Consider the following 12,954-nt stretch of genomic DNA (forward strand, 5'->3'; position numbering starts at 1 on the left):
GGGGGGGGGGGGGGGGAGGGGGGCGTTGGGGAGAGAGACACCATTCAGATCTTTACCCCCAATCCTTAAAGTGGAGTCTGCTCCCGCCCCCTCTCTCTTGCAGAAGTAGATAAATGAGGGCGGATGCAAGACTGGTTATCTCACGTTCTAAAGCCGCCCAGCATCTCTCTGTCTGGTGCTTACAGCTTGCACGACACATGCACTGCATTAGCTGACTCTGCTGGGAGCCCTAAAGGCCTCACAGGAGAGACCTAGCACTCGGCCGGCCAGCTGACGAGCAGCCCGAATGCCATCTCTGAGCACAGCTGGCGAGCCGCGCCACTGCCTGCCTCCCGCCCGCAGGAGGTGGACAGTGCAGCCAGAGGAGGGAGGGCGGGAGGACGGGAAGGTGCAGGAAGTAGGACATTTGAGCAAGGGAGAGGGTAGGCGGTGCACGTGAAGGGAAGCTCAGCCTTGAGTCGGTCCTGACTGCCCCTCCCTGGCTGCACGTGATGGGCGGGTCCTCAGTCCTTTCTGCCTGAACCGAGATGCAACTGCTGGTCTCCAGCGTCCTCCCCTCTGACAGGGAGGAAGGACCTGAGGCTCCCACTGCTCAGCCCCAGCCACTCGGGAGGACACGGGACAGGCACTGGGGGCTCGTCGGGCTCAGCACCGAGGCCCCTTCCTCAGGGACGTGGTGGCCTCCGGGTGCGATGCTGTCTGCCCACCTTCTATTTTGAGCGTCTAACCGGCCCCTGGTGGGTACCAGAAGGCCGGCTCTCAGCCCCCGAGGTGGCGAGGCGACGGGAAGGCCAGGGCCAGGGGTGTTGGCCTCTCTCAGGCAGATGGCTCCACGGGGGGAAGTTCTTTCTATCTGTCCGAAAGGGGTTTCCTCCCACCTGCTTCTCTCGGTCCGGCTCTGCCCTCGGGCGCAGCTGACTGTCTGCCTGGGGTTATGGGAGCTCCCCCTGCCCTCCTCCCCGGCCCGTCTTCTCTAGCTGTGCCTTCGCCAGCGGCTCGCCCACCTGGCGGTGCTGCCCCAGCTCTCGGACCCTGAGCCAGGGAGCCTTACCAAATGCACCCGGGCTCAGCGTGGCGCCTAGACTGGGTGACACCGTCTGAAGGCCACTGTGTCGCCTTCCCGGCACTCGGCACCACACCGGCTCTTGTCCAGCCACGTGGGAGCCTCTCCTGCAGACGGGCTCCTGCAGCCTGACTGTGAGTCCGTGGGGCCTGCTGGTCCCTGCGTGTCTTCTCTGGTTGTATGTGGAGACCCCTTCCCACGCAGCGAGGCCTTGGGATCGTGGCTCTGTCCGCTGAGCGGGGGCGGGAGCTGAGCCGTGTGCTTGTTGGGGGAATCTCGCTGTGAGGCCTTCTCCCCGTCGGCGGCCCTGTGAGCCCGCTCTCCAAACCCGTTCTGGCCTCAGGGCCAGTGTTGGGCTCTTGAGGGCCAGACCTTAGCAGCTCAGGTTTGCGGTGGTGCCCGCTGAGGCCAGTGGTAGGTCCAGGGCTGGGTCCGGAAGCAGCCACCCTTGCACCCCCGCCAGGCAGCCCCTGCGCGCTGGAGGGAACCCTGTGCAGGCCCGTCCTCCCTGGGGCCCACGCCGTGCTGGCCTCTCCGGGGTACGCCGCCCTGGCTGTCAGGCAGGTGTCCCAGAGCAGCAGTGCTCTCAGGGGAATACACACCCACAGGGAAGGGGTGCGGCGGCCTCCACTCGTTTCATCTGTGTTCCTCCGCCTGTTTCCAGCCAGAGCATTTTCACTCAGAAATGCCTTCGCAGGGTGGGGAACGGCAGCCCGAGGGCCATCGAAGGCCTGTGAAGTCATTGGTCTGGGCCTGCCAAGGCAGTGGGTGAGTTAATTAAATGTTTGACCAAACAGAGCAGGCTAATTTTTAAGTCAATAATTCTGTTGGCCCAAGAATGATGTCATAAATATCTAAATGGCCCTGGGCAGGAGGAAGGTCCCATCCCTGCCTTAGGATGTACCTCTAGTAGTTACAAGTTGTTCTTATTTTAATTCAATGACATTATCACAGGCAACAAAATTAACTGTAATTTTATAATATAACCTAATACCCAGGTCATGTCCAGTTTTTCTTGATGATCTCAAAAATGACTTTTTAGGGTTGGTTTGTTCAAATCAGGATCCAAATAAACATTGTGTACATATAGAATATTATACACGGTGTCCCAAAATAATGTATACACACTTTAACAGCTGATAGCTCAACTTTCAAAATGAAATGTATTTTAATAAACTCTGCCTTTATATTTATTCAGAGTGTGTGTATACATTTTTACTAACTAGAATACTACTGAATATAGTTTACGATTTCCTTGTGGTTTGTTTTGTCCCTAGTTTATATTTTTCCAGGGATGTATAGTCAAGGTTTGTTTTAGAAGTGATTCCATTCTGGGTGGGTGCCATTAGGAAGATGTACAATTAAGCTCCTTCTTCTAGTTTATGTTCAGTTTTTAAGGATTGCTTTTTTTAAAAAATCCTCATCTGAGGACATGTTTATTGATTTTAGAAAGAGAGGAAGGGAGAGAGAAAGAGAGAGAGGGAGAGAAACATGGATCAGGTGCCTCCTGTGTGTACTCTGGGGATTAAACCTGCTGCCCTGACTGGGAGCAGAACCTGCAGCCCTTTTGGTGCGTGGCCGACGCTCCAACCAGCTGAGCCCCGCCCGGCAGGACTGCTTTTGGTAACTTATCTGTTGCCGTCATCACACTGCACAACAAATCAGCTAAACGCTGTGGCTTCCGACAGCACTGTCTCCCTCACTCAGGCGTCTGCTGCTAGAATCCCGAGCTGGGCCGGGCTCCAGGCTGCGCTGAGTCCGGTTCTGCGCCTCTTGTCTCTCCTCCTCGGACAGCGGGCTGGCCAGGGCACGTTTCCCGGGTGATGGCAGACGCACAAGAGGGCATTCTCACCACACACATACACGCGCGCACATGCACATGCGCGCACGCACACACACATGCACACACATGCGCACGCTCACACACACACTTCAAACCTTTGCTTGAAATCACACATCTACTAATATTCCTTTAGTCAAAGTTAAGGGTGGCGCTGCACTTAGTATGGCTGTATAACCAATTACCCCAAAACCTAGTGGCATAAAACAGCCACTCTTTGGCTCACCGATCCGTAGGTCTGGAGTCCCAGCAGGGCGCCAGGGGATGGCTTATTTCCGCTGTGGTGTCTGGAGCTGCAGCTGGATGCTCCAAGGCCCCACGGGGACGGAGTCACGTGACATGTACCTGCCTTACAGCAATGTGGGTCTGCTGGCCTCAGTGCTTGTCCATGTGGCTTGTTCCCCGGGTTCTGCGGGAGAGCAGGAAGCCGGTGGAGGCGGCACACCTTTTAGGACTTATCTCCAAAGCCAAGCATTCTTCCTCTGCCTCATCCTAGTGGCCGAGCTGTTGCAAAGCCTGCGCAGGTCTGAGAGGAGGAGCCGGACTCCATCCTTGATTGGGAGTGTCAGGTTCTGTAAGGGCATGTGGACTGGCAATCTTGCTGAGATCAGTTTTGGAAAATAGAGTTTGCCACGGCTGAAAAATATACTCCACCTCTGGCGGGAGGAATTGCAAAGTCACGTGGCGAAGGGCAGAAATCCACGGAGGTAAAGAATTGAGAACAACGCCGTCCACCAGACAGCTGTCCCTCGGCATCCAAACCCATAGATGCTCACGCCCTTAGAGCAGATGGCTCAGTATCTGTGAATAACATAGGCACATCCTCCCGGGTCCTTTAAATCCTCTCTAGATCACTTTTAGTACCTTATACAATGTAAATGCTATGTAAATAGTTGTATGTGTTGTTTAAGGAATGACAAGAAAAGAATCTGTATGTGTTTAGTACAGGAGAGCATCATAGGCCTAACTACATAGTACACATCAGCAACAATGTAACTTCTTTGCAACAATGTGACATTTTTAGAAATATTTTCAATCTGCCGTTGGTTGAATCTGTGGATGGGGAGCCTGCAGATACCGAGGGCCAACTGTACATTCTTCTTTATAATTGATTTCAGAGAGGAAGGAAGGAAGGAGAGAGAGAGAGAAACACCAGTGATGAGAGAGAATCATTGATGGGCTGTCTCCTGCACGGCCTCTGCTGGGGATCAAGCCCACAGCCCAGGCATGTGCCCTGGCCGGGAATCAAACCATAACCTCCTGGTTCATAGGCTGACAAGCTCAACCACTGAGCCGACTGTATCCAGTCTGTTGCTCTCACAGAGAGCACGCAGTGAGGAACCTGTGCATGCATCATTTTTTATTGGTACTGGTGTGTCCATGGGATGGTTACCTAGAAGTCAGACTGCTGAAACCAAAGGGTAAATGCACATTTTGCTGTGTGTTGCCAACCCTGAGGGGCAAGAGAAGAAGCAGGGAACTGGTGAGGGTTACGCAGTATTCAGGTGTGATGGGATAGTCCCTGACCAGGATGTGGTGGGCAGTGGGGAGTGGGGAGGGGGTGAGGGTGCTGAAAAGTGCTCAACTTCTGGCTGTAGAGCCAGGATTGCTGAAGGGCTGGCTATGAAGAATTAGAGGAAGGCGGTCAGAGGACCCTGAGTTTTGGCCTGAGCATCTGGTGCACTCTGGGCAGCAGGCATGGGGCCTGAGAGCAGGGCTTTGTTCCTGGGCAAGTTGTGTCTTAGAGGCAGCCAGGGGAGAGGCTCGGTAGGCAGCCGGGTATGCAAGTCCGGGCTGGAAAAATAAAGTAGCACTTCACCTGTAATTGATTAATATTAATGCCACCTGGTTCCTACAAGTACCCTGAGAAAGAGATAAGGAAGAGGAAGAGATCGAGGCAATACCGGGGCTCCAAGAGGGCCAGGCAAGGATGTGCAGTTTGACAAACATTTGTGTTACCAGATGCAGTGGCTGGAAATGAGAGCACTCGGCAAGGGCCTGCATTCAGTGCCGCGGGCTCCTGCCCAGGACTGAGGACACAAAGCTGACCAGGTGGGTTGGCACCCCCTTTCCTACACAGAGCCCGTTGGAGTTCAACTTGGCTCAGGGTGTGGTCCCTCCGCGGGGAAGCTCTGACTCCATGGGAGATGCCTCGGGGGCTCCGAGGGCCCACGTGGTCCATCCTCCTCATCTTCACACGTGGCAGCTAAAGCAGATACAGAATCGGGGCCTCAGGAACTACCTTGGTGAACAAACTGGCTGGGCTTATCAATCTTTTTAAAAACGTATTTTTATTGCCCGGCTGGCTCAGTGGTTAAAGTGTCAACCTATGAATCTGGAGCTCACGGTTCGATTTCCGGTCAGGGCACCTGCCCAGGTAAAAATATATTTAAAAAAATACAGCTTTGTTCCCACCCATCTATCTCCTCTGCTCTTTTTGTCAAACGTACTACATTTCTATACATTTCTATACATTTCTATACATTGTCAGCTCAGCAATACACACCCGAGCACCCACGGAGTTTTCTTCAATTGCCTTCTAATCATTTAAGAGAAAAAAAGAGAAGAAATAAGCAGTTATACTTACCTACATAATTACCTTCGCCATTACTCACTGTTTTTTTGTGTAGATTCCAATTACTGTGCGGTGTCACTTGCTGCTGCCTGACCAACTTCCTTTATTATTTCTTTCCTCCCTCCTGGCTTTATGGAGGCATAGTTGACCTTTATTATTTCTTATAATTACAATTTGCTATCAACAATTTTTTCTGCTTCTGTTTATCTGAGGATGTTTTTATTTTGCCTTCATTTAAAGTTCATCCATTTTCCCAGAGATTTGTAAGCTTACGTTGTATTTGTTATTAAAAAGATTGTTGGCTATGATAAGGTTCAAAACCAAAGACAGAATAATATTATGAAGTAATGAAATATCAACACATTTCTTATTCACAAACTTTAAAAATGGCAAACCAATGGTATAGAATAATTTGAGACCTATTTGATTTTTTAAAAATTGAGATTATTGCAGGTTCATATGCAGTTGTAAGAAATAATACAGAGACTTTCCTTTTAAATTTTTTCCAAATTTCTCCCAGTGGTAGCATTTGCAAAACTGTAATATAATAACGCAACCGAAGCATTAACATTCATACAATTCACCAATCTTATTCATGTTTCCCTGGCTTCGCTTGTATTTATTTGAGTAGTTTTTCTTTTCATTCTCTTCCTATGGATTTTAACAAAGCAGAACTTTTTAAATTTGGTGAAGTCTAGTTTGTCAATATTCTCTCTGATGGATCATACGTACAGTATCAAGTCCAAAAACTCTTTGCCTGGACTAGATCCTGAAGATTCCCTCACATTTCAGTCTGTTACCCACTGAGAGTTAATGTTTGTATTGGGTCTGAGGCTTAGGCCACGGCTGGTTTTTTTCTGTCTGTGGATATCCAGTGGCCTCAACACCATTTGTTGAAAAGGCTACCCTTCCTCCACTGAGTTGTTTTTGCACCTTTGTAAAACAAGTCAATTGGGCATATTTGTGTGGAGCTATTTCTGAATCCTCGATTCTATTTCATTGGTTTATGTGTTTATCTTTCTACCAATACCACACTGTCTTGCTTACTGTAGCCGTAATGTGGGGTAGAATAATTCCTCCCACTCTACTCTTCTTTGACAAGATTGCTTTAGTGTTCTAGGGATTGTGCTTTTCCATGTAAATTTTAGAATAAGTTTGTCTATGTCTAGAAAAACCTTACTGGGATTTTGATAGGAATTGCATTAAACCTATAGATCAGTTTAGAGAAAATTGGCATCTTTTCAATATTGAGTCTTCTAGTTCATGAACATAGTATGCCTTTCCATTTTTTAGGTCTGATTTGATTTCTTTAATCAGTGTTTTAGAATTTTCGGCATGCAGATCCTACAAATGCTTTTTTCAGTGTGTACCTCAGTAGCTTTTGGAGTGATTGAAGTGGTATTGTGTTTTTACTTTTGATTTCTTCATGTTCATTGTTAGTATACAGAAATATGATTGATTTTTTAATATATATATTTTATTGATTTTTTACAGAGAGGAAGGGAGAGGGATAGAGCGTTAGAAACATCAATGAGAGAGAAACATTGATCAGCTGCCTCCTGCACACCCCCTGCTGGGGATGTGCCCGCAACCAAGGTACATGCCCTTGTCTGGAATCCAACCTGGGACCTTTCAGTCCGCAGGCCGACGCTCTATCCACTAAGCCAAACCGGTCAGGGCTGATTGATTTTTGTGTGTTTATTTTGTATTCTGCAACCTTGCTTACTTAATAGTTCTATGATTTTTTTTTAGATTCATTGGGATTTTCTATGTAGACATTCATATCATCTGTAAACATACAGTTTTATTTCTCCCTTTCCAGTTGTATGTCCTTTATTCCTTTTACTTGCCTTAGTTCAGCTAGCTAGAACTTGCAGTAATATGTTGACTAAGAGTGGTGAGAGAGTAGCTGGAAGAGAGGGCTGGACAGAGAGACCTCCGGACACCCACTATGTTGAGTGGGGTGGTGAGGCCAGAGGCCGAGGGCTTGGAATGGCGGGCAGGGTTTGGACTTGAGTCTAAAGGTGGCAGAGGAATGTTGGCGATTGCCGAGGGCTGTTGGGAAATGCTCCTGGCCACTGCCTGCAACACGCGTGGAGGAGGGAGCCTGGGGCCCGGGGCTGCTGGAGGCTTTAGGCACGGCTCAGAGCCCATCTTGGCACAGGTTGTTGGACATGGAGCTGAGGCAGAAGAATGGCCCACAGGAGTGAGGAAGCTGTCGGTGAGGAGCCACATTCAAGGCCGCGTCCAGGCAGGCAGGGAGCCCCGGTGAAGCAGGCAGTGACCAGCGGGAGATGCCAGCTCTGGGGTATCAGAGACACCCCTCTGGGGCAGCAGGAGAGTGGGTTCTCCAAGAGGAAGGCAGGCAGGGAGGGCCCTGGAAGTGTGGCAGGAGTACCGGAGCGACAGAGGAGGTGACCGCCGTGCAGGCGGCAACCATCAGAGCCGCCTGAACACCACACATGACCTTCTGCTGGGAGGCTCTGCAGGAGCTGGGCAGGTCCTGGCTTGCACTCTGGGCATGGCTGGTCCCTGGGCTCAGCCCTGCACTCCCTCCCAGCGCCTCATGAGATGTGCGTGTGACCAGAGCCTAGAGGTCTCAGAGCCGGGTGTCTTTGAGGTTGGTCTTCTGAGCGTAGCACCTCCTCCGATGTTACCTTACGGCCCGGTCTTGGCCAGAAAGTTTGAGAGCAAAGCTAAGCTCAGAGCTGGCGAAGGAGCCCAAGGTGCGCCCCTTCCAGAACTAAGGGCCGGTCTCATCCCACCGGGCTCGTAGGCGTTCAGAGCGACACCAGCGCAGGCCTCCAGCGTTTTGTCCCACCAGCGGGTTCGCTTCTGAAGAGCTTACTCTTTCGTTTTTCACTGAGAGCTGGCTATTAGGTTTCTGGAAACTGTGGGATGTGTTTAAATGAGTCACAGCATTCGGCCGAAATAGAGGCTCCATCTGCTGCCTTTGCGTGGTCCCCAGCCCTGTTCCCTGTGCCTGTAAGGGAAGCAGGAGGACTTGGTGTTCCGTGAGCTTGCCCTGCCTGGCAGACACAGCCCCACCAGTGCTTTGGGGAGTGGACCCTGTCCCCTGAGCTGCTCCACTGGAGACCCTGCATGAGCCACTGTGTCTGGGTGAGAGGGTGGGGTGCCGGGGCCAAGGGCTCCTGCCCACTGACCTCTGCCAGCTCTGTCCTGGGCGTGCCCTTGCGTTTGCCCTGGTGTCCGAGGGGGAGCACCCGCTGCAGAGATGGTTCCTCAGGTCCTCGCGGCCTCCTGTGCCTGATGCTCCACTGTGTCCCTGGGCCTGGGCACGCAGAGGCAGCTCCCTCTGCTGAATCGGCTCTCGGAGGGCGGTGGCCGGGCCTCGGTTCCGGAGGGGCTGTGGGAGCCTGAGACAGCACAGGGGAAAGGGCACAGGTCAGGGGGAGAGAGACCTGCTCTCAGTCACGCCTGCCTTCTGCACGGCCTTCCTCCCTTTCGGTCTCCTTTCCTCACCGCCCTCCATCGCGGAGCTGCTGCGCGGTTAACCGAAAGGGCGCCTGTGAAGTGTTCGTCACGCACTAAAAATGACCGGCTTCCTTGCCTCCCCCGCCGCAGCTGGACGCCTCTCTTTTGCACATGCCCCTCTTCCATCAGTGACAGTACGTTCTCCTGAGCGGAGGGAAGAGCTGTGCTGTGAGTCAGGGCACAGCACAGAATCTGCTGACACCCCACGCAGCTCCTGGGGGGGTGGGGGGGACAGCTCTGCGGGTGGAGTGTGTCCCTCCTGGAGCCTCGTGCTCCATCAGCGGTTGGCTGACCCACTTGGTCGCTCACATACTGCCTCTCACTGGGCAGCCGGGGCCTGGCCTTGCACCCCCTGGGAGGCTGGGCCCGTGGAGTCACCCCCACTGCTGGCTCCTGCAGGGCAGCCACCGGGGCGCTGCGCTCCTGGCCTGCCCTAGGCCCGACCCTGCTCTGGGCGCACAGCAGACGCCCTGCCCTCGCCTCTAGGGCGTCTCTCTGCCCTTGGCGTGCACACACGGGGTCGCTCCTGAGGCCTCCAGTGAATTTCCAAGTGCATATTTTTGTATCTTCGTACCTGGACCTTTGTGAGCTCGGGGCCCAGTCTGCATTCCGCCTCCCAGAGCGGAAGCTGCGTTTTGAGCAGTGAAGACCTGCCAGCCACGGCACTGCAGGTCGGTCAGGCTGCATAAATACCCGGGTAAAGTCCACACGTCCACGGCAGGGGCGGGAACATTGTTTCTGCCAAGGCCATTGGCGATGGACAGCGTCATTCGCAGCCGTACAACATTATCCACTTACAAGTACCTGCTCTGTTTGGTCAAACATTTAATGAACTCACCCTAATGCCTTGGCAGGGCCAGACCCAATGATTTCACAGGCCTTCGATGGCCCGCGGGCCAGACATTCCCCACCCTGGTCTCAGGGGCAGCCTGGCAGTGGGCTGTGACCAGGGCTGTGCAGACCATGCGGTGCACGGGTTGGGTCGTGGGTGCGGTGGGCTCCGCGCGGTGGGGACAAGCTGAGCAGAGGATCTGCGCCCAGGAAATCTCTGGTTTAACTCGGGTTTCCCGGTTCCCTTTTCCCTCGGCCGCTTTCCTATTGAGGTGAAATGCACATCACATAAAACGACCATCTGAACGAGGACAAGGCAGCGGCGTGTAGCACGTTCCCCATGTTGTGCAGCCCCACCGCTCTCCGCCTAAAACACTCACCGCCTTAAAGAAACCCCAGATCCAGGAGGCAGTCCTCCCCGCCCGCCGCCCAGCCCTGGGCAGGCACCGTTGCTGTTGGCTCTATCGATGACCTGCTCTGGCCATGGCATAGACACGGACTCACACGTGGCCGTGGGGGGAGAGTGGCAGGCGCAGCCCGTGCCCTGGCAGGAGCTGGCAGGGGAAGCCGGCTCACCTTTACGCCATGGCCGCTGCCTGGGGCTTAGGGCCTCCTGGCTCCCGGAGCCTCCCCTGAGCCTCAAACGGGACTCTTCACACTCGAGTTGTCCCCACGTGGGTCCCAGAGCAGAGCCTGCAGGCCTGGGGCTGGGAGGGGACCGGGAGCCCTCGCGGCTTGGGCTGGACAGAGCTGGCACCCTGGGAGGAGGGCACCCCCGGAAGGCAGGCTGGGAGGTGAACAGAGGGCGGCCCTGGCCAAGGCGCTGTCGAGGGCTGTGGAGAGGCGTCGGGAACTTGCCTCTTTGGTGGCGTGTCCCCTTCAGAAAGCGGAGCCTGGCAGCAGAGTCCTGGGGCGCGTGGCGGGCCTGGAGGCGTCTTGAAGGGGCCCCGGTCGCCACAGGCTGGTGAGACCAGCAAGTCCCTTACAGTTCGCAGGCAGGGCGCCCTGTGCTTTCCCCAGACAAGGGCAGCGTCCCGGGTTCAGTCCCATGTGCCCAAAGGGGAGAGTCCCTAAGGTTGTTTCCGCTGGTGTCCTGGGCGGGGGGCGGCGGGGGGGAGGGCTGAAATCTAGGGGCTTGATGGGGAGACCCTTCCAGGAGCAGAGGGCCTGTGGGCGGAGACTCTGGCCACCCGCCTGGCACCTCCCTCTTGGCCCCCTTGGCTCCCAGCACAGGCCCCCCCTCCCCTGGCTCCCAGGGGCCTCCTCCTGATGAGCTGCTACCCACGTCTGAGGAGTAAGCAGAAAGGAGGCCTTAGGGAAGCCCTCCCGCCAAGGAAGCCAGGCCATCGCTACAGTAAACCAGGAAGCCAGGCCATCGCTCCTCAGTAAACCAGCCGCGGGTCCGCCCTGGCCTTGGTGATAAGGGCTGAGCGGCCTCGGGGAAAGGCGTGTGGATGAGCGGATGCCTGTCTCACCTGAAAGTAGAAGCTGCTTTCGGGCCTCAGGAGGCTCGGTTCCCACAGTGTGGCCGTCAGGCTTGAGGGAGCCTGCACCTGTGAAATTGAACACAGGTGCTTACAGTGTGTTCTTTTCTTCTTCCTCGAGCCGAGACCCGAAGTTAAGTCCGATTTCCAAACGGTCCATGCGTTAGAAACAGGACGTGCGCCGGAGGAAGCCAGAGGAAAATGGCATTTGTTTTGGGTTGTAAAATGGCTTTTGGTTAAATATGAAGAATTGAAACATCTGTTTGCTCAGCCTCCTTACCGAACTAACAAAAACTGCAAGAAGAACAAGAAACAGAAACGTCTATCTTTAACAACCTAAGACACAGCCATATGCCTAAACGCAGTGAACAAAGAATGGTTTCCAGGTCCAGGGAGGGCGGGGCCAGGAGGGGAGGTAGGCCGGGCCTAGCAGGGAAATTTGCCTCTACGGAGCCAGGGCACGGGGTCAGAGTCTAGAGAGCCAGACCCCCAAACCCCCTTCTTGGACTGGTTCGCAGAGCCGGCGTGTGGGGGACCGTTCGGAGCGTCCCTGACTCCTGTGTGATGCCAGGGGGTTGCTAAGGAGGTGGAGTTACCCAAGGGATTGAGCAGGTGGGGCGAAAACCGTGGGTTGCCAGCAGCCGGGACAATGGAAAGACAAAGAGAAAGAAAATAGGTATAATTGGTGTCCCTGGAGAAGAGAACAAAACCAAGCGAATGAGCAGTTTCTGAAGGCACAAGAGAAAACCTCTCCCTGAAATGTAGGAACGCATAAGCCTTCAGTGTGAAAGAACACACTGAGCTGCAGGAGAAGTAGGTAGGGCCCATGCACACAGACCTCGGTGAGGTGACTGGGGTTCCATTGCATCAGGGGAAGTGTTAGGAATGGGGCACATGGGGCGCTAACCCGGCTGGCCAGGGCTCTCCACAGCATAGTCAGTGCCACCGTTCAGGGGCTGTGCCTGCAAAGTCTTCAGGGAAAGGAAGCGTGAACCTAGGGTTTTATGTCCAGACAAGCTGTTCAAGTCTAACGACCGCAAAGGTGTGTTCAGACTCGTGAGAACGAGAGAACGTGGTTCCTACGAGCTCTTTTGAAGTGAGTGAGTGAGTAAAAGCCTCTATGGTAGATGAACCCCATCAGACACGCGTGGAGAAGCGGGCGAAGGGCTAGTCTCCTGCACAGAGCCTTAGACCAGGGCGGCACCTGAGGCCACGGGCCCTCGGAGTCATGGCCCGCGCTGCCTGTCACAGCTCTGCGTGAAGAGACGTGCAGCCCTCAGAGTTACACCGAGCTCGGGCGATGATGCTCAGCTGGCCAGTGCCCACACAGCTCGCAGGCCTCTGGGAAAGCCGCAGGAGGGAGGAGACGGCCGAGCGAAGGTCAGGGGTCAGCCACACGTGTCCTCTGAGCTCTTTCCCGTGAGGACGAGTGCGCCTGAGTGGGCCTGGCCCGGTCTGAGTAAGATGCTCCAGGAAGCCGGCTGTCACTGGGCAGGTCTCCGTCACAGATGCGTGTGGGGGGCCGGCACGGCCATGGCATACTCAGCCCCAGGGCGCCTTATGTGCCATGCCAGCTCAGCCTGGTTCAGTGACCCTGAGTCGGGGGGTGAAAGGATTGAGAAAAGACAGACAAGAGAATGACAGCTGGGTCTCGGTGGGACGCTGC

Source organism: Myotis brandtii, unplaced genomic scaffold (assembly GCF_000412655.1).
Source record: "Myotis brandtii unplaced genomic scaffold, ASM41265v1 scaffold207, whole genome shotgun sequence".
In the NCBI taxonomy this organism is placed as follows: Eukaryota; Metazoa; Chordata; class Mammalia; order Chiroptera; family Vespertilionidae; genus Myotis; species Myotis brandtii.